The sequence below is a fragment of the Dermochelys coriacea genome, chromosome 9 (assembly GCF_009764565.3).
Source record: "Dermochelys coriacea isolate rDerCor1 chromosome 9, rDerCor1.pri.v4, whole genome shotgun sequence".
Lineage (NCBI taxonomy): Eukaryota > Metazoa > Chordata > Testudines > Dermochelyidae > Dermochelys > Dermochelys coriacea.
Window position 1 is genome coordinate 40,821,523 of NC_050076.1, and position 23,355 is coordinate 40,844,877.

At 42.4% G+C, this 23,355-nt stretch overlaps 1 long non-coding RNA gene across 1 annotated transcript; it reads left to right on the forward strand.

The window, feature by feature from the left end:
- The first annotated feature begins 508 nt into the window (after positions 1-508).
- LOC122455777 lies at positions 509-2,030 on the forward strand. Its single transcript, XR_006274238.1, has 2 exons — positions 509-624; positions 1,133-2,030. It is a non-coding gene; the product is annotated as an uncharacterized LOC122455777 (long non-coding RNA).
- The last annotated feature ends 21,325 nt before the right edge of the window (positions 2,031-23,355 follow it).

Sequence of the window (23,355 nt, forward strand, 5' to 3'; positions counted from 1 at the left end):
CAATGGTCATACAATTTTAAAGGGTTTGGTCACTCTGTTTCTGCACATACAGAACCCAATTCCACCATAAAGCCTGAATATAGACTTGACTTAAAGCTGATGGGTCTCCTCTTTGAGCCTCTAGTAACCTGTTGTGTATTGCAACTTTCAATGAAGATAGCAGTTTTAGTAGCCATTACATAGACCAGGAGAGTGGGGGAGTTCAGGACACTAGTATCTGGTCCCCCCGCTACCTGTTTATTTACACAGGTACTTTCATCCCCATTCATGTTTTCTTACAAAGGTGGTCTCTACTTTTCATATAAATCAAACAATTTTCTTACCAACTATAGTAGGGCAGTCACACAGCTCCAGTCCTGAAAGGATTAAAGCCAGCCCTTGGAGAGGGCTGGAGCTGAAAGAAAAGTCTAGGCTGATTGGGGAAATAGCTACAGCTGGGGCCATGCCCCAATAAGGCCACAGCTAGCCCTATAAAAGGGCAGGAGCTCAAGACTCTCTCTTGAGCTGTAGAGAGAGAAGGACCTGGCTACTTGGGAGCTGAGCAGCGTACAAAGAGTGGAGTAGGGCTGGGGAGCTCTAGTCTGGAAAACTCCAGACTGTAGGCCTTGCTATAGGCCAGGAAAGGTACTGGGGCTACAGAGGGGTAGTCTGGGAATAGGTAGAGGCAGCTGGTCCAAATCCCCCTTGCTGATGATGAGTGGCTTACAGACTGCAGTCTGCCCCAGTGAGCAGGGGCTAGATGGTCACTGGCAGTAGCTACTGAGGCAAGGTGGGGATAGAGGGTTGGGGGGATTCCCCTGGGTAGGGAGACCCCAATTGTGGGTTACTGCTGGGGGCAGAACCTTGAGGGAGAGAGATACCAGGGACCAGGAGGGACATGGGGGCCAGTGGCAGGCAAGAGACCGGCCTGCAGAGGGTGCTCTGGGCTGGAAGAGCTAATTCCTGAGATGACCAGCAGGAGGGGCCACACCAGTGAATTTTCGCATTGCTACACCAACCTTCTTCTCAAAGCTCTTTGGTAATAAGGGGGAGGAGAGTCTGCACACTATACATTTTAGAAGAGCTTTAGCATTTTATCTGGAATGGGCTAAACCTTTCAGGTCTTTGTCTCAATTGTTCTTTGCATTTGCAGGCAGAATGAAGGGCAGTCCTGTTTCCCTTCCCCCAAAAAGGACTTGTCAGGGACATCCAGTTATATTTGCATGTTATCATCGGTTGGCAAATGTGAACCTGCCAGATAGAGTATTGATCCTAAGCAACATCTGAGGCATTTATGGCTCACATGCCTATATGAGTCATTTGGAAAGCTGCAACCTGGTCATCATGTCACGCGTCTGCCTTTCACTGTGTGATCTCTCAGCAATCTAGAGATGATGGTAAATTTGGGCAAGTAGTTCTCCAATCCCTGTTCAAGAAGATTCCAAACCCATCTCCAGGTGGGACTGCTTGTGAGTCACCTACACTGAAATGGCCATGTGCAATCACTCGAAGAAGAAAAAAATTGTTACTAACCTTTCTGCAACTGCTGTTCTTCAACATGGGTTACGCCATTCCATCACCCACCCTCCTTCTATTCTTTACTGCAATTTTTCTGGGAGGAAGGAACTGAAGGGAGTCAGGCTGGCTCGGCCCCTTATGCCTGTGCACGGGGTGCAAAGCAGCAGAGGGCACTCATGCTGCCCCGATGGATACCTCTAAGAGGAAAAACTCTCTAACAACCGTTCACTGGACCACAGAAACACTCACAGAGGGAAGACATGTGCAACACCTCTTGAAGAACAACAGTTAGAGAAAGGTTAGTAACCATTTTTTACTTAATTAAATAATTCAGTTTAAACTGAACCCTGACTACTTCAGTACATTTCCTTGCTAGTTGCAAATTCTGGGTATGATCCCCCACCCTTTAAATAGTACTTACTTACACAAGCAATGCCATTGATTTCAAGAGGTCTACTTGTGTGCGTAGGGTGACTGCTCAGTAACGAAGAGTTTCCAATCAAGTCCTCGTACTCCATACAACCAAGCTTCTTTTAAAAAAAAAAAAAAATCCAGAAAATGTTCTGACGGAATGTTCCCTGTGAGACTGAGAAAAGTTCTGCGGGAGTTTCAGCTGTACTGTTTGCTTAACAACTGCAAGGTGTTAGCGACACTATAGAAGAAAAAGTAGGATGCATCTTTCTCTGGAGAAACAGAAGTGCCTCAAAGGAGTGAAGTATGGCTATTTAGGATGGCATCAAGATATCCAAATGCTGACATTTTACTGTTCAGTTGCACCTACAATTAGTGTATTTGACTCCTTGGGTTCATCTTCATATTTGTAGCATCTCCCTTCAGAATTGTCAATCTTTAAAACATCCCTCCAGGGACAGGAAAATAAACTTTCCTTTAGTTAGTCAAAACCTATTAACTCTAACATGAACATTGATTTCCCCCTTGCAGTATTGTTTCCTCCAAGTCCCACTTGTGATTCCCTTCCCATGTCACCTGGCCGGAGGAAAGCTCCAAAGTCAGGAAAGAGGAGAAGCCTCTACTCTAGCTATGAATCTGGATATAGCCTTTGGGCAACTAGATCTCTGAGCTTCCAGGTACCTCCTCCCCATCTTCCTTCTCATGTTCACATTTTACCACAGGCACCTATTTTCTTCTTTTCATGTGGGTGCCCTACCTCTGCTCAGCCCTGAGACCCCCCCCCCACCTTCGCTATGCCTCTCCCATGAACACACCCCACCCGACTCTGCCCTTCCCACCCCGTCTGCCTCCTGTCTCCCACTCTTCCTGCCTGACATTGAACAGCTGATTGGTGAGTAGCTGGTGGGTGCTGAGCACCCACTGTTTTTTTTTTCCATAGGCGCTCCAGCTGCAGAGCCACCTATGGAGTTGGTGCCTATGCATTTTATGATAGGGGAAGAGGGCACTGGTGAATAGGAAGGCAGGGGGAATTTGGTGTTAGAGGGTTCTTTTGAGCCAGGGTAATAGAGAAATGGTTCCATCTGGGACAGATAAACAAAAGTGCAGCTAGGGATTGCCCTGACTAAGAAAACATGAAACTAACAATGGCTAGTTATTGGGGCATGCTGGGAATGCTTATAATTTAAAGGGTTTTTGAACTAACAAGACACATACTAGTATCACTCTGCTCACAATACTTCTGTGTTGCATTCCTTTCCTTCATCCTTTGTTTGTTCCTGCCTCTTTTAGATGGCATATTGTTCAGGACAGATAGCATGTCTTCCTATATATCTGTGTATGGGTGCTTGTAGTGGGGTGCCCCACTCCTTTGCTAGATGGGGCTTCAGCAGGCCAGGGAGGCAGTGCATGTGGGTGGCCAATCAGAGAAGGCCTGCTAGGGAGCCAATCAGAGGCTGTTAGAGACAGCCAATCAGAGCCAGACTCAGCCATATATAAAGGCTGCCCAGGAAGGGCCCAGGCAGTCTTTCCTGGGTGGTCAAGGGAGGAGGACTGACTCCTGAGCTGGAAGGTAGCACCTTGGACACAGCAGTGCTGGGGAAGGGCAGCAGGAGCTGGGGAGCTCTGGCCAAGGAAAACCACAGGCTGCTGGCCTAGGCCAGGCAGATGCATAGGGCTGAAGGGGAAGTGGCCCAGGGACAATGGCAGGGCAAGGGGAGAGAAGGAGGGCAGAGGCTGCTGCTAGAGGGTCCCTGGGTTGGGACCCAGAGTAGTGGGTAGGCCTGGGTCCCCCCTTCCCCTTGTGCTACACCTGGCTGAAGAGGAGCGTGGCCTGATCCAGGCTGTGGCTGGTCCCTGTGACAAGGGGCTAGTCTTAGAGGCTGCAGCCAGCCACTACAGCAGCTGCAGATCATGGACTGCTGATAACACCACAACCCCTGAGGAGGACGCCACCGAGCGGGGAGCAATGAGAGTCCCCAAAGCAGCAGAGCAGACGAAGGGCAAGGCACCACATGAAAAAGGTGCTCCATGACTGGACAGAGCTAAGTCACGGAGCAACCAGCGGGAGGCGCCAGCGGTGGTGAGTCCTAACCCCATCACAGTGCTCAATAAATAAAAGTAATCATAATTCTCTCTTCCCCCTTGGACTGAAGGGGGGTGGAGAACAACAAAAGTGCATAATTATATGAAGAAAATAAAACCTACCACTGATTAAAAGAAAAAGTAAACTTATTTTCAGGATTCACAACTTTCTTTTGTACAACTCAGTAGGAGCTTGGGTTTAAGTCTCTTCAAAGCTAGGTGGATTTTGCAGCTTCCCTGTCATAACTTCCAGTCTTCCATTGTATAGCAAAAACAGATATTAATTTTGCTGTTGGATCTGTGCAAAATATTAATCATGAAACAAAATAAAACCAGTCCAGTTTTGTTAATTCTCCAGGGTTCCCATGTGAGCTCTGCATTTTGGTTTGAACTGTTCAAACAAAAACTATACATGAAAAATATTTTCTGCAATATAGCTGCCCAAGGGAAGGCAGCATGGGGGGCAGCTTTTTGCAGTGTATTTTCTAGTTTCCAGCTGGGTTTGGTTAGATGGTACTGGTTTTTGTTCCCTCCTTGGCTATATATGCCTCATACAACAAAACCAATTATGTCCTATTTCTTTGAGGGAGAGGCTGTAGTTTAGTAACTTTGTACAACGATAACCAGAAAAACCATGGGTTTCAGAGTAGCAGCCGTGTTAGTCTGTATTCGCAAAAAGGAGTACTTGTGGCACCTTAGAGACTAACAAATTTATGAGCATAAGCTTTTGTGAGCTACAGCTCACTTTATCGGATGCATCCGATAAAGTGAGCTGTAGCTCACAAAAGCTTATGCTCATATAAATGTTAGTCTCTAAGGTGCCACAAGTACTCCTTTTTTCTTTTTTCATAAAAATATAGTTGCCATCAAAATAAAACTTCCACAGTCTGGGACTGATTTGTTTGAATGTGAGTTTGATTGATTATCTACAAGGGGAAAACAAGCAGCAGGTACTCGCCATGAATAAAATGGAAACACTAACAATTTCTCTTCTCTCTGACTTTGAAACAAAATATCAGAGAGGCCTGGACGCCTTAAGGGTATTTTACCATATTTTTGTCTACACCAGCCACAAGTTGGGAGACAGAATCATGCAACAAAATTTTATGACCCATGCTAGTGCAGGAGTTCAAACCAAATGATCATATTGGTGCCTTCTGGTCTTGGAATTTGTGGAAGTGGGAGGAGTTGTTAGCAAGTTCCCATCTTTTCTCCAGGTGTGTCATCAAATAATGGCCAAACGTTGAGGAGTATGCTGTTGGTGGGTAGTTTGGCTACATTCCCTGCTTTGTTAATATTTCTTTTGATGTTGAGGCAGCATGCAAAAGAACATTGATTACTCAGCCCACTGCTTTCTTCACAGTTTGGTCATTGCCTGTTGCAACGAGTCTGGAGGAGCCTGGTCAGTCATGCTATGAGTGCCAGTTTTTTGTGTGTGTGTGTGTATGTGTATATATATATATGAGAGAACGAACACAGTATGTTAAATGAATGTTAAGGTTGCAAAGTTAAATACTTTAATTCTGGCATTTTCCAACTTTTAAGCTGCCTGTGCAACTTAATTTGGTCCCCTCATACAGGTAGTTTATGACTCAGCCTTTACTTACATGATGACATGCTATTGTTCTCACAGGAGCCCTGCCTTCTTCAAAGCCCTGGATGGACAGCTATCCAATGTTTTGTTTTCTCCTTGTTCAATGTGTCCCTCAATGTCCTATTTACTACACAGTATTCAACCTTGACTTGGTAGAAAATGCCCCACTGGTCCATTTTTCTATCAAGTACTTGGCATTTGATGTCACTTTATATGTTCAAAGCACAACTCCCATTGTTTTCAATTGCAGTTGATGGTGTTCAGAACTTCTGCAAATCAAACTGTAGGTCTCAAGACAGGCTCGCAGAAAACGAGGGACACAATTAGTGATCTGTGAAGAGACTGGTCTAAGTGACTTCCCAGCATCACATAGGAGCTCTTTGTCAGAGATAGGGACAGAATTCAATTCTCCAGAGCAGTCATCTGCTTTAACCATGAGACCATCCTTTCTCTTCCTGCAGTCCCCTTCCTCATTCATTATGCACCTTCCAACTTCTGCTACAAACCAGGCAGAGATCCTACAGGCAGTTGTCTCCTTCACTATACAACTCTTTTTTATTCATCCCCAAGCACAGTTTATCCATGCTCAGTATAGATGGACTCTTCAGAGAATTTAGCTGCAAAACTCTTGGGCATGTGGAAACTGAGATTTTATTTCAAAGCCTTATAACGTGCCCAAATCTGAGGGTGTGTGTGTGTGTGTGTGTTTTTTACAGGAACAACAAAAGGCACATCACTGACACAAAGACAAGCCCTTTTCTAAATTTCAAGGAAAATTGAACAGCTCTAAAGAATGGATTCTCAATGAAACAATTCAAAGAATTTTTTTAACATGAGCAAAACATTTCCTTAGAAATAGATGAACAATTTTTTTCTGAAACATTCCAAAAACATTATCTGAGGCAAACACATGGCATGGAAAATTTCAGGCCAGTGGTTAGTTTGGCAAAATTTATGAGGAACTGGAAACAGGGTTTTATAATGGGAAATGTTAAGCAACCTTAATTATAGACAATGATATCTGTACTGCATTAACAAAGTGTGTGTGCGCACATGTGTAAGGATACACAAGAAAAATATTCTTGTTAAAAAGATCTATTTGCTAGAGATTTCAAATCCTCCAAACACATGCACTCTGTAAGTATGTTAATGCTAAAAGAAATCTAATATGCTTCCCCTCACTTATATATTCTCCCCCCCCCCTTGCTTCCCAACCTTTTCCTTCCATCTTAAGTGCTTGAGCTGTATTAAAGTGATTCATCTATAGTGTTAATGCAGCCAAGGAGGAAGCACATCATCCTCTGACTGCCAGAAGGTGCTGAGTTCAGCGCTGCTCACTGAGCATGTCAAAGAAAATAGGGGAGGAAGATGAGCAAACTCACAGAAAGGTTACATGTGAGGAAGTTTTGCACGTAGCTGCCCTCTGACTGTGTGTGTGTGTGTCTGCCTTGCTGTCTGTCTCAGAGGATGTGTCTGTAATAATGAGATGCTGAAAGGACTTGGTTAAGAACAAATCTGGTAAATTGTCATCTGCATCAAGGAAAATGTCTGATAATTTGGAGAACGAAGTGTTGTATGCTTGTATGCAATGATCTTTGGGTAGAAGAGGTAACTATTTTCCTAGACAAAGTCCTTTCTCTCTGTTGGTTGGTATTGTTGGTGGTTAATGCTATTATGATATGGCCCAGATGCCACAATCATCTTCATGTTAGATGGTCTACAAACACCTATTAAGACACAGATCTTTAATCTCATTTATATTGAGACTACTTTACTCTGCTCTGGTATTTTAAAATTACATTTGCATCCATCCTGAGGGCCCTTTACCCTGCAGAGATGGGGCAAAGGACTAAATAAATGCAATTTTATGTGTTTGCACACTGACAATTTTTACTTTAATTTTAATTTAATTATGTCAGCTATCCCCTCCTGCACCTCAAACCATTATTAATTGGTAGCTTTCCTATGGGCATCCTGATGGCAGTAAGTCTTGAAGGGATGTGAAGAAAGAGGGTCAGTTCAGGGAGGTCAGCCCATGTATAAGGGGCAACTTGGGGGGAAGGCAGGGCATTCTTGCATAAGGAGCTGATGAATGGCAGATGAAGCTAGCAACTATGCCCTTTAAAGCTAGTCTAAAAGGTGCACTGGGATTTGAGTATGCACTGCTTCATTTATTCCTTGAAATTAAAATGGGGGGGAAAAAGAGGCCATGAACTGCTTGGTATGATTGTGATTTGTGATGTACTTCACAACTTAAAACCACTTATGACTGTGGCCTTAACTTTTAATGAGCAAATTCTTCCCTCAGTTACACTTGTGCTGCTCCATTGAAGCCAGGGGTCTGTTTGACTGATAAGAAAAATCAGAATAAAGCATTTACAAATAATTTGGTATAGGTGAAATGCTTCTCTAAAAATCTGTTCTTTGATAATAAAAGCTAAGATTCATTAGCTCTACCTCTGTACTGCCAATTTACTGCAGTGGAGGTTGCATTGCTCCCTCCTTCCCTCACTGGAGTGAACTCCGTAGGCAGAATTTCAGAATCACATGTTACAGGCTTTGGAATATACGGAACTGAGCCTGCATGCATTTTGTGTTATCTGTACAATGTCCTGCTTAATTTTCATTTCACTCAGGACTCTGTCACTGAAATTCACAACAGCCAGAGGAACAAGAAATGAACACTCTGACTGGCATCTTTTAAATAATAAAATCACTGTTTGCAATTTTTCCATGGTAGGATTTATACAAGATATTAATGATCACAACACATGACTTGTACAAATCTACAATGTACTTTGTTTCACTAAGAGCCTTGTATTTATCTGAGGCTGGAGACCTCAGTGAACTTTCAAACATAAATATACCCCTGGTGCTCAAAATGAAAATGTTATGGTAATTTCTTGGCTTTGTGATGGATGTGGCATTGGATCTGTCATTGAAGAATAATGCCTAATTGATACCTCTTTGACATGGGACTGGTAAATTAATGCAGATGGAAAAAATAGCCCTTCTATTTAAACAGCACTGATAAAGTACTCCACAAAATTACCTGCATAAAGTGTTTAGCATTGTAAGAATATGCATGTAAATAGGGACTGGGCAGTTCAGGAGACTGATCATAGGATATAGACCCTTTTACCACCGATTGCTCACTTGAATTTGGCCCTGTTTGTTAGTAAATGAAAGTATTTGGTGTCTTTTGGATTTTTGATGGTCCATTCAATAAGACTTTGGTGGTTTCAGTTCCACTTTTGCTAGACTGCAGTTCATATCATATCCACGTTTTCATTACTTCTATCTGTTTGTGGTATTTTTGGGGAACCTATTATAGTATCTAGTTGAACCCAGATTTGAATCAGTCGGAGGCTGCATAGTCTTCTGTCTCCTGGAGGTAGCCCTCTCAAGTCAGTTGAGGCAGGGCAGCATGTATGAAGAGCTTGCATTGCTGCTGCCTATCCCTGTTCTACAGATAAACTGAGGAAGTTGGATTTTGGTGCTGCCAATCTGTCACTTTTTACAAGCATTGACTAAACAAACTTGGCATGTGAGACATTGAAAGTAGTTGATTGTATAATGCATTTTACATAGGCAGTATTGAAGCCACTCACTGAGTCAATGCACTGTGCATTTATACCATATCGCTACTGAATTCAGTTGATCCGATACATCCCCTTACCAGGTAATGCCCCGGTAAATCAAGTATATGTTACTGAATCAAAGTTGCCACAATTCAATATATCACTAATAAATTTGATGGGTGGTATAATTTTTTTTGGGGAGAGATGTGCTATTTATTATGTAATGCACTGTCATTTGTGTTACCCTGCCTGATTCCAGCTGGGAGGTGTGCTAAGGGGACCCTCACTTCCCCACAGCAGAACAAGGCTGGTCTGCCCAGCAACGTGGGCTTTAATCCATTATGAGTATTAAGTTTCTTAACCTGCTCTTTCAGTGTATGCTATTGCATTTGAACCTATATCTGAGAGAGAGGGCCTTCGGGCCTCTTCTAGGATTGCAGTGCTGCTGAAAATCAGCCGCTAGAAACTATATAAGAAAACTATAATTTATCTCCTGAGGCTAAGAGTTTTATGTCCACAACTCTATTCCCTGCAATCTTAATGTATGAAAGACTAAGATTAAGCTTTGAACCCAGGTCTCTTACAAGGTACCTTGGTGCTATCAAGCTGCCCCAGAGATGTATTTCTATATGGTATCTTTATTAGAATTCTATTTAATCTACAGATACAGAGTTTGTAGGAGATGTACAGAAGTTTATCAGCTTCACAGAGGCAGTAGGCATGCTGTGGAATGTATAATATGAAGAGTTTTCCTGCATGCTGCAATTGTTAACACTGTCTCTGTTACATTTTTTTTTCTTAAAAAGAACTCACGAGCAAAGGGATCATTCGCTATAGGCACAGAAATATTGCAAGGGCATTTGCAAAGACACAACACCAAAAGAGCCTGTTAACTGGCATAACAATAAGTCACCGTGATCTAAATCTCTGGTCTAAGTCAGGCCTTGGCATAAAGGAAGCTAGACACACAGCAGAGGTGATATAGTCAGCCTCTTGTGGGAAGGATGGAATACATCATTCTTGTAGATCCCCAAACAGACATCTAAAGAAATTCGGCTCATTTCTCTTGAGTAAAGGGCTTACAAGCTGTGAAAAAGCTAAGTGAGTGTCACTGGCAAACCCATTATAGAATTCAGAATATGCCATTAAAATATATTATGGTGGTTTGTTCTTGCTGCTATAGTTAAGGTGTTAGCAATTTCATTAGAAACGCCATTCTTTAAAGGTTTATAACTCAGCCATAAAATGTCGTCTTTGAACTGCCATCTTTCAATAGGTGCTTAAAGTTTTCTTTCTTGTTAACAATTAGTTTGGCCATTTCTTAAGCTGCATTGTGCGAGCCATTCTGCCCTTAGCTATAAATGCAATTCCCCCAGAATTTGCCTCAATGAGTGTAAAACAAGAGAAGTTTACTTAAGTTTTAAACTCCTTGGAGAGGAGTTTGTCTTTTTAAAAAAAAAAAAAGTGTGCACATTTCTTACTATAATATGGCTGGGGCTCTCACTTGCTACTTTACTTGGAAGAATCCATAGTAATTACACAGGTTTTGGATGGTTTTAAAGCCTTCATTGTTTTAAAAACAATTATATAAAACTCTAAAAAGCATGTTGGATTTTCAAACCTGCCTGAGGATTTGGATGCTCAGTTCCCATTGGAAATTAATGAAGTCCATTCTTTGGACAACAAATTTTTTCTAATGAGGTGAAAAAAAATCATATAGCAAAAATATAGTAGTTCTTACTTGTCTGATAATTTATGAGGCTGTACAGTTTCCATAACACTTGACCAAAAATGTCTAATATTAGGACATTGCCAAATAATGTGTCAAATTATCACCCCAAACCCTGCCCGACCAATACACTTCATTGTTCCACTAGGATCCATTTTGAATAAGTGTGCTGGCATCCAGTAATCTCTTTCAGTGATTGCAAGTATTTTTAATTTCATTTTAGAACCACTAGCAGATCTTGTCAGACCATTTAATATATTTTATCATTACCTCTCATCAACGTGTGTGTCTAGCGTACAATCTCGGTTTAAGGGGTTGAAATGCACAAGTAGAATAAAATAGTTCAACTAATGCCAAATAAAATTTTGAGTTTAGGTGAGAAGAGGATGCAAGATTTGATACTGAAAGAGCTGTAGGAGATGGCTCTCGGCAAGCAGAGATGCAGACAACTTGAAATGATAGAAATCTGTTTATTCATTGCTTCACAAATTAAAACCATCTTGCAAAAATGTAGCTGATAAGTGGTCCTGATATCCATCCTCAGGAAAAATGATCCCTGTCAATTCTCATTCCTCTCAATGAAGAGACGTACCCTCACTTTTTATTTCAGCATTGTTCCAGTGTGACGAATCACAGGTTAATCATGGTAAAACACATGAATTTACAATCTCTTCCCTAAGGATTCTATACTGTCTTAATACCTGATTAATCAAATTTTTCATTGGTGTAACTAGGTCAGATTGGAATGGAAAAGATGCAACTTCTATAGCTTCTAAATGTATCCAAATAGGAAGGGGATAAGGTGGATCCAAGAAAACGAATCAATAGCAAGTGACCATTTGCCATGTAATGTAGGTCTGTATTTGAAAGCTTTAAGCCAACTTTTGCTTTATGACCTTTTAAACTTTCTAGTTAAATGCTTGGTCTGGTCCCTTCCCATTGAAAGAACAAATTAGTTGAGATTTTGTGACAGCATATTAAATAAGTAATTTAATTTCAGAGCTACTCTCATTTTAATGGTTTGAGTTTTGATCCCACAGTGAGAATACCGATTTGATGCTTGTCATGAAGTGGGCTTCCAATGAATGGATTACCAGATTGATATTGTCCATAACATTATCATATTTTCTAGTCCTTTGTTTAATGAAGTGCCTGAGTATTTCCTATCCTTTGGTAGCCCTTCAAAGTTCCATTTTGATAGTAGGGTATTAGATCAGAATTGAGACAGGGAATCTACATTTTTGCCAACTTATTTTGTATGTAGAGAATTCTGAACATGTATGTATTCATTAAATGAGCGATGGAATTCTCTGGGTTAGTTTACACTAAAAGATATAATTCAAGTAGTAAAATGCCTTATGTTCCTCTCCCTCTGTCGCAACTCCAGCAATTCTCAAATGTTTTCTGATAGCTTCTACCAGGCTTTCCAAAACTATGATAGCCTTGTCTAGACACCAATTTTGTCTGTTACCACTTTGAAGTTCAAAGGACTGGGACGTTATTCCTTAGAAGTCCTGAATACAGCAACCATATATTCTGAACTGCTTCTGGGCTAAAATCACAGTTTTAATATGTAAAACTGAAAAAGCACCTCACTTCTTAGTCCCATCATACAGAAACATCCCTCATTAACAATTAAATTCAACTGGTGATTACTGCCTAATGCAGTGTAATTGCTTCTGGTACATGGACTAAAATGTTAAATTTACCTCCCATGGAACCCCAGTGGATGTGAAAATGCCATCAGCACCAGCAACTGGGGTAAGATGAAGGGGCAGCTGGACTTTGTGGCCCTCCCTGACAGAGCCAAGGGGAAACTATCCATGTCTTCCAGTATCATGAATTCCAATGAGCAGCACTTAAAAGCCCCCAGCAGACCTGGAGCTACCACAAGCACTGTGGGGAAGGGGGCATCCAGGCTTTCTTGCCTGCACTTCCTGAAAACCAGAGTTATGTGAAAGTCACCTGCAAACACTATGTCCTGGCAACACTCCCAATATACCTCTGCACATGGCCTCCAGGGACAGAGCTTGAAAGTTCCAGCAGATATGGAATCCCCAGGGATGGAAGCGATGCCTTAGCAGCAACTTGGCATTTCTACTCCATCACTCTCAGCTGTATTTCTCCAAATCTACACCTTTGGTATCCAGACTTTTCCAGCTGCGGTTAGTAGACTCTTCTATCGACATTTACTGTCATTCATTTGTTCTTTGCTCCTAGTCACCTTGCCATATCTCCTGCTTTTGTCCTCATGGTTCATCCTCCTTTTCCCCATGTCTATCCTTAACACATTTCCTACCCCATTCCTTACACTCCATCAGCCTCTTCTATCATCACTCCCTCACTACTGCTTCTCACATCCCCAGCAAAAATCACACCTGTACAAAAATAAATGTTAAAAATCCAGCTATTTTACTATTATGTAACAAATGCACGACAAAAAATGAAACCTATATGTAAAAAATAACATAGACAACATTTATATTTTGCACAAACACACACACAATGCATGCTTCTCACAAGTATTTATTGCAACCATCCAGGTATGTACCTATCACCTCAATGTAATGACCTTAAATTGCCACATAACTTTATTGCTAAAACCTTCATCTATCCCTCTCTTTTTCCACCTTTATTGTGCATTGCTTTCCCTCACTAAGACTTTCAATGGAAGCACTTAGTGCCTTCCTTTCTTATGTGTTTGTATAGCACCTAACAAAGTTCTGCGTACTCGGCACATTAAAGAAATAACTTTTAAAAAAATCAAATTTTACAACAAAATATTTGGCATTAAAGATTTTTTTTTACCATGTAGATTAAGGGGCCTGTTTTTGTCTCCATAAGACTGATGATAATAGGAGATGCAAGGTTGCATGGGAAGGAGAACAGACAGCTAGACTGACACAACAGTCTCTAATAATTCTGAATAACTGTTAAAATCTTTCCTTCATTCTTTCAAATTTCTGCTGGGCCTTAGTGCTTGTGAGAGACTGACTGCTCTGGAGACTGAAGTTCTCTGCATATCCTCAGAACAGGTACGGCATGAGTTAGCAGCGGTGCTAGCTTTCTCACATTGCTACAACTATGTACCTCTACTCCGCAAAAGAGAGAACACCTGAACACCAACTATTTCCATACAGGCCACCACATAGCCAGCAGATTGTGGGTGAAATATCTGTAGCAAATACTTGCATCTAAGAATTGTGCCTCTTGTTACTGGTTGTTTACTAATAGACCTAGGTAAATATTAATTTGTACGTTATTTGACATTTTCACCAAATCTTTCATCCTATGGGTTCTTTGTCACTCACGTTTGCTGTTTGTATTTCATTATGGGATCGGTCATGTTAGTTGCATGGTACTGCTCTATGTCCCTTCCCTAATCGGTTGAATGTAACTGTAATGAAGAGAGGGAGGGCATGATCAAGTCACTGGGCCCTCGTCAAGACTCCAGGAGTCTCAGGGAAGGGTGCAGCAGATTGTGGAATTAGGAGGTATTAGGCCACCACCAATATTTTTAGGATATTTTAATTTTTTAACTTCATGGGACAAGTTAATTAACCCTTCCCTAAGACATCAAGGCTATAAAAAATTAACCTATTGTGTTTATCTTTCTATTGTGGGGTTCCATTAAGATTTTTTTTTAAATACAATACTTATTCCCTGTCACTGAAGATAACCTCTTACAATTTCCATTCAGCTGTGCATGGCTCTTCAACTCCCGTCTTTCTCTTCATGTTTTCATTTTCATCTGTCTGTCTTCGTACTGTTCTTTTTATCTGATGTTGAATGAATTGAAGAGTGAAATCAGAAAAACATTAAGATCCTAAAGAATTTACTGGTTGTTGTATAGGTAGCATTATTTTATTATCTGCCTTAATTATAGCTAAATAACATATGTAACGAAGGCATCTTGTTATGGAGATGGGCCCAGGGACAGATACTAGACAAAATTCTCTTTCAATTGCCCTGTAACCCATTGAAATGAACTCGGAGTGACGAGGGTTCCTCCCAAAACCAGCTGTTCCACTCTGTCTATAATATGTAAGGTTTCAGAGTAGCAGCCGTGTTAGTCTGTATTCGCAAAAAGAAAAGGAGTACTTGTGGCACCTTAGAGACTAACAAATTTATTAGAGCATAAGCTTTCATGAGCTACAGCTCACTTCGGCGGATGCATGCTGTAGCTCACGAAAGCTTATGCTCTAATAAATTTGTTAGTCTCTAAGGTGCCACAAGTACTCCTTTTCTTTTTGTATAATATGTAAGTGTTATAATTTGCATTTGTATAGTATATTACAGATATTCTTAAATAGCTTAACGTCACTACTACTATTGAAGATGAAAAGTGAGATGCAAAAAAGTGACTGGCCAGGCTGGCACTGAGGTATAGTGGATTAGGAATAAAATTGTGTCCTAATAATCCTGGATCTGTCAATGATTTGCTGTGAGCAGTGAACAGCAGTGAGGCTAACAGAGGGAGTTTGCCTGAGATCTGTCTGAGAGGAGGTATGCTAAGGGCCTCATTAGGGAGGCTGTGTTGGTGAGTGTCTGTTGTGGGGACAGTTTGACCATGTGCTTGCTTGATTGTTTGTTTGAAAAGTGTGAATTGGGAGTGCTTTGTTCCAGGTTAGCCTTGAGTGGGCCTGACTGTTATAAAAACCAAGTCAGCTGCGAACCAGCTGAGCAGTGAACAGCAGAGAGGTTAACAGAGGGAGTTTGCCTGGGAGTTCACCTGTGGAGAGCGCACTGAGGCTTACATCTTGCCAGCTTCTCTGAGTAGTTACTACAACTCCTGAGGAAGTTCATAGAAGGAAGGTAATATGGATGGGGAGTGTTCAACTTTTGTGACCTACACTGGATGTCTTTCTTTTCTTCATGTCTGTCCTTCTTCCACAGGACAGAAGCGACTTTGTCTGTACAAAGTGCAAGCTGGTCTCCATATTGGAAGAGAAGGTTCAAGGTCTGGAGAAACAAGTATCGACCATGCGTTACATAAGAGAAACTGAAGATTTCCTGGACAGATGTCAGGATATGCCTCTATGGGTACAATGTTCTGAAGGTTCAGAGCAGGCCGCACAGCAGGGACAGAGGGAAAGTGAAGAAATTTGGCAGCATGTGACCTCCAGAAGAAGAAAGGGGAGCGTCCATGTACCAGCAGCACAGATACAGGTAAGCAACTGTTTTCATGTTCTCTCCACAGGTACTAATGCGGAGAGTGGATTAGATGATGCATCTGAGGGAAGGCAGCAGAAGGAGACTCCGCTGATTGGAAAGCATGAGATGCTCTGTCCTAGAGATGGGGGGGGTTCCACGATCACCGCTTCCAAGAGAAGGAGGCGGGTGGTGGTGGTCGGGGACTTTCTCCTCAGAGGGACTGAGTCATCTATCTGCCCCAACCAGGAAAACCGAGAAGTCTGCTGCTTGCCAGGAGCTAGGATTCACAATGTGACAGAGAGACTGCCGAGACTCATCAAGCGCTCTGATCGCTACCCCTTCCTGCTTCTCCACGTGGGCACCAATGATATTGCCAAGAATGACCTTGAGCGGATCACTGTGGACTGCGTGACTCTGGGAAGAAAGATAAAGGAGTTTGAGGTGCAAGTGGTGGTTTCATCCATCCTCCCTGTAGAAGGAAAAGGCCCGGCTAGAGACCGTCGAATTGAGGAAGTCAACAAATGGCTACGCAGGTGGTGTCAGAGAGAAGGCTTTAGATTCTTTGACCATTGGATACTGCTCCAAGAAGGAGGAGTGCTAGGCAGTGACGGGCTCCACCGAACGAAGAGAGGGAAGAGCATCTTCGGAAGCAGGCTGGCTAACCTAGTGAGGAGGGCTTTAAACTAGGTTCACTGGGGGAAGGAGACCAAAGCCCTGAGGTAAGTGAGGATGTGGGATACCGGGAGGAAGCACGAGCAGGAGAACGTGAAAGGGGAGGGCTCCTGCCTCATGCTAAGAAAGCAGGACAAACAGCAAGTTATCTCAAGTGCCTATACATAAATGCAAGAAGCCTGGGAAACAAGCGGGGAGAACTGGAAGTCCTGGCACAGTCAAGGAATTAGGATGTGATTGGAATGACAGACTTGCATGACTGGAGTACTGTCATGGATGGATATAAACTGTTCAGGAAGGACAGGCAGGGCAGAAAAGGTGGGGGAGTTGCATTGTATGTAAGAGAGCAGTATGACTACTCAGAGCTCCGGTATGAAACTGCAGAAAAACCTGAGTGTCTCTGGATTAACTTTAGAAGCGTGAGCAAGAAGGGTGATGTTGTGGTGGGAGTCTCGGCTCTAGACCACCGGATCAGGGGGATGAGGTGGACGAGGCTTTCTTCCAACAACTAACGGAAGTTACTAGATCGCAGGTTCTGATTCTTATGCGAGACTTCAATCACCCTGATATCTGCTGGGAGAGCAATACAGCAGTGCACAGACAATCCAAGAAGTTTTTGGAAAGTGTAGGGGACAATTTCCTGGTGCAAGTGCTGGAGGAACCAACTAGGGTCATAGCTCTTCTTGACCTGCTGCTCACAAAGCAGGAAGAATTATTAGGGGAAGCAAAAGTGGATGGGAACCTGGGAGGCAGTACCCATGAGATGGTCAAGTTCAGGATCCTGATACAAGGAAGAAAGGAGAGCAGCAGAATATGGACCCCGGACTTCAGAAAAGCAGACTTTGACAACCTCAGGGAACTGATGGGCAGGATCCCCTGGGAGAATAACATGAGGGGGAAAGGAGTCCAGGAGAGCTGGCTGTATTTTAAAGAATCCTTATGGAGGTTACAGGGACAAACCATCCCAATGTGTAGAAAGATAGTAAATATGGCAGGCGACCAGCTTGGCTTAACAGTGAAATCCTTGCTGATCTTAAACACACAAAAAAAAGAAGCTTGCAAGAAGTGGAAGATTGGACAAATCACCAGGGAAGAATATAAAAATATTGCTCAGGCATGCCGGAGTGAAATCAGGAAGGCCAAATCACACCTGGAGGTACAGGTGTTCTTGTTACTCTTCAGATATGTTAGCAACAAGAAGAAAGTCAAGCAAAGTGTGGGCCCCTTCCTGAATGAGGGAGGCAACCTAGTGACAGAGGATGTGGAAAAAGCTAATGTACTCAATGCTTTTTTTGCCTCTGTCTTCACAAACAAGGTCAGCTACCAGACTGCTGCACTGGGCAGCACAGCATGGGGAGGAGGTGACCAGCCCTCTGGAGAAAGACATGGTTCGGGACTATTTTAGAAAAGCTGGACAAGTACAAGTCCATGGGGCTGGATGCGCTGCATCCGAGAGTGCTAAAGGAGTTGGCGGATGTGATTGCAGAGCCATTGGCCATTATCTTTGAAAACTCGTGGTGATCGGGGAAGGTCCTGGACGACTGGAAAAAGGCTAATGTCCATCTTTAAAAAAGGGGAGGAGGAGGATCCTGGGAACTACAGGCCAGTCAGCCTCACCTCAGTCCCTGGAAAAATCATTGAGCAGGTCCTCAAGGAATGAATTTGAAGCACTTAGAGGAGAGGAAAGTGATCAGGAACAGTCAGCATGGATTCACCAAGGGCAAGTCATGCCTGACTAATCTAATTGCCTTCTATGACGAGATAACTGGCTCTGTGGATGAGGGGAAAGCAGTGGACGTGTTGTTCCTTGACTTTTGCAAAACTTTTGACACGGTCTTTCACAGTATTCTTGCCAGCAGGTTAAAGAAGTATAGTCTGGATGAATGGAGAATAAGGTGGATAGACAGCTGGCTAGATTGTTGGGCTTAACGCGTAGTGATCAATGGCTCCATGTCTAGTTGGCAGCCGGTATCCAATGGAGTGCCCCAAGGGTCGGTCCTCGGGCTGGTTTTGTTCAATGTCTTCATTTAATGATCTGGAGGATGGTGTGGATTGCACCCTCGGCAAGTTTGCAGATGACACTAAACTGGGAGGAGAGGTAGGTACACTGCGGGATAGGGATAGGATACAGAGGGTCCTAGACCAATTAGAGGATTGGGCCAAAAGAAATCTGAGGTTCAACAAGGACAAGTGCAGAGTCCTGCACTTAGGACGGAAGAATCCCATGAACCGCTACAGACTAGGAACCGAATGGCTAGGCAGCAGTTCTGCAGAAAAGGACCTAGGGGTTACAGTGGATGAGAAGCTGGATATGAATCAGCAGTGTGCCCTTGTTGCCAAGAAGGCCAATGGCATTTTGGGTTGTATAAGTAGGGACATTGCCAGCAGATCTAGGGATGTGATCATTCCCGTCTATTTGACATTGGTGAGGCCTCATCTGGAGTACTGTCCAGTTTTGGGCCCCATACTACAAGAAGGATGTGAAAAATTGGAAAGCGTCCAGCCGAGGGCAACAAAAATGATTAGGGGACTGGAACACATGACTTATGAGGAGAGGCTGAGGGAACTGGGATTGTTTAGTCTGTGGAAGAGAAGAATGAGGGGGGATTTGATAGCTGCTTTCAACTACCTGAAAGGGAGTTCCAAAGAGGATGGATCTAGACTGTTCTCAGTGGTAGCAGATGACGGAACAAGGAGTAATGGTCTCAAGTTGCAGTGGGGGGAGGTTTAGGTTGAATATTAGGAAAAACTTTTTCACTAGGAGGGTGGTGAGACACTGGAATGCATTACCTAGGGAGGTGGTGGAATCTGCTCCCTTAGAAGTTTTTAAGGTCAGGCTTGACAAAGCTCTTGCTGGGATGATTTAGTTGGGATTGGTCCTGCTTTGAGTAGGAGGTTGGACTAGATGACCTCCTGAGGTCCCTTCCAACCCTGATATTCTATGCAAACTTTTTTGTGAACAACTCTGGCGCAATACACCTTAATTCATACTTGTGGTGCTCCTGGACTGCTCTAAGGGTTACATGCCTGCGTCCTACTGGGTATTTATATTTATAACGTCCTCCTAGCAAGTGAATATTGTGGTGCTTATTTTCTAATATGTTTTTAATTTTAAATCCAATTTCTCAAGAGAACAATATTAAAAATATTTTCCTGTTGAATTGCAGCGTGTAGAATTTCTGTGTGGAAAGGATTGTTTTGGCATTTGGGGAGTACAGTTTGTATTTGAAATGCAGGGGAAGTAAACAACAAAGGTTCTAAAGTTAAGTGCACATGGCAAGATTTTAAGATTAATTGGGTTTCACTCTCTCTCTAGTGAGATTAGTGTATTATAAATCATAGAAGCATATCCCATCAATCTGGAGAGAGAATGCAATGCACTTGATAACCTCTAACTCAGCATAAGATGATCTTCTCTCCCGAACTGCCTGATTCTTGGATTAACTGAAGTGTTTCTCAGAAAGATGCAGGGTAGAGAACAACATTTCTATAAACCTTAACTAAAACATAATTTATTGTGAAGTCATTGGGAAAATTGTATTAATCTTTTTCAGTATACTGGAAATTAGCTTTTGAAACAACAATGATGTGAATGTAAATCTTTGCTTTGATGTTTAATGGGCAGGCAACAAGTTCTTTCCCCAAATACAGTTAGTATTCCAAAAATTACATTATCAGGAACAATGAATTATTACAATAGGATTTGCTAGATGAAATAGGATTTAGGTTGTTCTTACCAACAAGAAGCCAAATTCTGATGTTGATTTCCCCCCCCTTTAAACTCATTGATTTCAACATAGTCAGATACCAGAGTGAAGGACTTGTTAAAAGAACTTGTATAGAAGTGGGCTTACACCAGTTTAACAAAGGTCATAATTTAAGATTTAAGGAAAAGGTGGAGGGAAAATTTTGCTTTTTTTTGGCAAGTTGACAAAAAGAATGGTGTGACAAATGAAAACTTCATAGATCTGAGAAAGAGGGGAAAATTACTATTGGATTTATCTGTCCCATAAGAAATGTTCAAAAAGTAGAACATATAAATAGACTTATAAATTTAAGATTTAGATGAGCAAAACAATGGTGTAGGTAGAAGCATGTGTGTTTACACACACATTCTAAGGAGGGCTGGGAAATGGGATATTCCAGAGGTTCTATGGAATAATTTAAAGAAAGAGACAAAAGAATAGAACTAATATACCTTGTTTTTCATGCAATTATTGTGCCCAGTATTCACCTTCTTTGGCATTTTTTGCAGATAGGCACAGAATGGAGTAGAAGTTTGTGCCTGATAAAGTACTGATTAGAAGTAGGAAGAAGACTGGTATTTTTTGTTCAGCTCAAAATCTCCTGTTACAAATGTTTATGATGATGCAATAAATACAGATCAGTTACATTTACTGTGTAATAATTTGCCAACGTTTAGGAAATGATGTGTGTCCAGAAGTGATGACTGGAAGTGATTTGGGACCCGGGGCATCATCCCAAAGAGCTATCAACACCAATTACTGATAATGTGCAGCTGGTGATCATTCACATCCCAGGTGCCTTTTGATATTTGTATGGGATGCTATACTGGAACTGGCACCATTTCCGGTATACTCAAACCACAGAAGAATAATGAAATGGGAATACAATTAGTAAAAGAGTTGTGCCTTTTCTCCAACAATCTGCTTCTTGATTGTATTACTACATATTGGAGTATGTATACAAAATGTACACAGTGGTATCAATATCTAACTGCTGCAGATACACAGTTGCCCATGAAGAGATACAGTTTTAGCTGCCTTATAGGTAATTACAGTACATTGACAGTCCCAGGGATACCTTCAAAGGGGGAGGAGGAATGTGAGGGGTTAGGATAATTCTAGCTGGGCCTTTTTTTTTTTTTTTTTTTTTTTAACTCGAAATTTATTTTCAACAGTTTTCCATGGCTGCAGTCCGGTCAATGACTTTTGAAGGTAAGCTTAATGTTCTTATACCCTGGGAAATTTTATCTTAAATTATAGATGTAATGATTCTAGTGGGAATCCTGTGGCTTGAAGAAGATAAAGTACTTTTCTGTCATGTTCTGGGTCAAGTCTTGCATGAAAGAAGCCTGGTGGTCTGAACTCAGATTAAAACAATAGTTCAATGTGACAAGAAAGCAGCTTCTCTCATTATATAACCTGAGTTTGCTTCCTTTTGATTTTAACAAATGCCACATAGATTTGTTTTCAGGCTGGCCCTTAATCCTTGTTTCACTTCTCCTTGGAGGCCCACCTTCAGCTGCTTCATCTCTCTTCAGGGACTCTCCTTTGGCTTTTTCACCTCACTTTGGGGGTGATGTCCCCTGTTTTTTGAGCTCTCTTCATACTCCCTAGTACATGCTGTCTTTGTCCTTGTATGAGATGACTCACATATACCAATTTAACCTTCTTGCCAACTGGCTTGCTGAACATTTCTGTCTGTAGCACTTCCTCTCTCTATGGCAGCATGAGCAGCTGACGCTGTAAAGAGATAATCATCTCAAGTCTTGGTTCACGGGTGTGCTAGAGTTGCCATCTAGGATTTCCCCCTCATTGTACAGGGTGACACTGTGGTACCCCATTTTTTGCTTTCCCATTCTCATGGCTCCCCCAGGAATACTTCAACACTCTCTTAGGCAAATAACACTCATGTCATGGTGCAATTTATTCATAAGGACACCTCAGATCATAAAATAAAGTTTAGTACTGTAACTCAAAAGGCCATCCTCTGTGACTGCAGTCTCCCCATCGGCCTCAATCATCCTTCAGACTGGAGGGCTCTCAGGAGATTCCAGGGGTGTGCCCAACAGAGTTCAAAAACTCAAAAAAGCGATAACACAAACAATGTCCACCCCCAAATTTAATAAATGTCTCACATCCCTCCTGGATTCTCTCCCAGCTCCCTGCCCTTTGACCAGGACAGTGGTCACAGGGGTGCTCCCTTGGGTTGTCAACTTGCTCTAGAGTGTCCTCCTCCCAGTAGCCTGACCTCCCAGCTTTTGTTCTGCCTCCCCACTCCCGGGGAGTGCCTGCAGAATTCTCTGCTCTTCGTAATCTCCCTCTCGCTCTCTCTCATGCTTGCGCTCTCGGCCCCTTTCCTAATTGACTCGTATCCAACTTACCCAGCCAGTCAACCAGCCAGTAAGTGTGTGTCTGCGTCTGCCTGTCTTTCTCTTTCCCCTCCTTTAGGGGCCAGATGCCTTCTCTTAAGCCTGAGTGTCAGCTGACCAGTCATAGTGCAGGCCATTGCCACCCTGTGACAATGGCTTGTAAGTAAACTCTGCCAGGACAACCACTCTCATTCTGACTAGAACCACCGCTGTCTCCCTGCTCAGTAATATTACTAATCTCATCTATACACTGGCATGAGGATTATCATGGACAATGGTTTTAGCTGGGCTATACCCTTGACTGGTTTGCATCGTTATGTAGTGTCTAGTTCATAGAGTTTAGGACTAATTCAGCAAAGTGGCAGACTTACCAATCATTAAAACTATTAAACGATCCTTTCCTTGTGGTTGTACTAGGAGTTAATGTATCGGGAGAAATAATGGCCTTGTCAGGGCTATTCTTGGTACTACAACGCTGGGCCTGAACCTTACCCTACATTACAATGGGTGGGTGAGTGAC